This window comes from Octopus bimaculoides, chromosome 1 (assembly GCF_001194135.2).
Source record: "Octopus bimaculoides isolate UCB-OBI-ISO-001 chromosome 1, ASM119413v2, whole genome shotgun sequence".
Taxonomy (NCBI): domain Eukaryota; kingdom Metazoa; phylum Mollusca; class Cephalopoda; order Octopoda; family Octopodidae; genus Octopus; species Octopus bimaculoides.
In genome coordinates this window covers 6,459,957-6,460,985 of record NC_068981.1, presented here as the reverse complement: position 1 = coordinate 6,460,985, position 1,029 = coordinate 6,459,957, and positions in this window count along the sequence as shown.

Genomic DNA, 1,029 nt, shown 5'->3' with positions numbered 1-1,029 from the left:
CATACATACATACATAATACATACATACATACATACGTGCATATGTATACAGCTGGATGTGAAAATAGTAGAGAAGTAAAACTAGGACTTTTCAATTAAAGAAGGGATTTCATAAAATGATTTAAAATGTTATATAAAGAAAATATTACCGGTTTCAATAATGAATGCCATCTTGTCAAATAGTAAAAATTTGACGTGAAAACAGTTTATCTTCTGTCCGGGGATCAAAAACATGTATAAAAATCTGATTTGTATAAATCTCTACTCTTTTTTCAATTATATATATATATATATATATATATATATAGAGAGAGAGAGAGAGAGAGAGAGAGAGAGAGAGATAGAGAGAGAGATAGTACTTTTTTTAACCCGTAATTATTGATAGTTAAAGTTGGTACACAGATGCAGATGATGTTTACAATATACTTCAAGATGTGGGTTCTCTCCCTTTCTGTACAACGACACAGTGTAAAGACTGAGAATTGTTCTCTATCATCGTAGCACATAATATTAGTTAATATTCCGATATGTTCTATAATACATTATAGTATTAAAACAATATACTATTAATACACAATTAATTTAGCAAAATATAAAGACTCAAATATTAACAGAAAAGCACTCAATTCTTATAAGAATATTATAAGTTATATAAGATATAAGTTAGAAGTAATGTAACCTTCTAAGGGATAGATGTACCCAAAGATACTCCTGGTATTACCTCAGTATGTATTGTCCTTGTTATAAGGTATACGGTAGTAGATAATTTAAAAGGTAAACCGTGGTTTAATATATATATAAACGATAAGAAATAGATAGATAGATATACAGGTAGATAGATATATATAGATAGATAGATAGATAGATAGACAGACAGACAGTCAGTCAGACAGACAGACAGAAAGACAGACAGACAGATAGATAGATAGATAGATAGATAGATACATTTCTTTTATTAGCCACACAGGGCTCAACGAAGATGGGACAAATACAATGTAGAGCTTTTCTTTTTGGGAGGGGGAAGGAAGG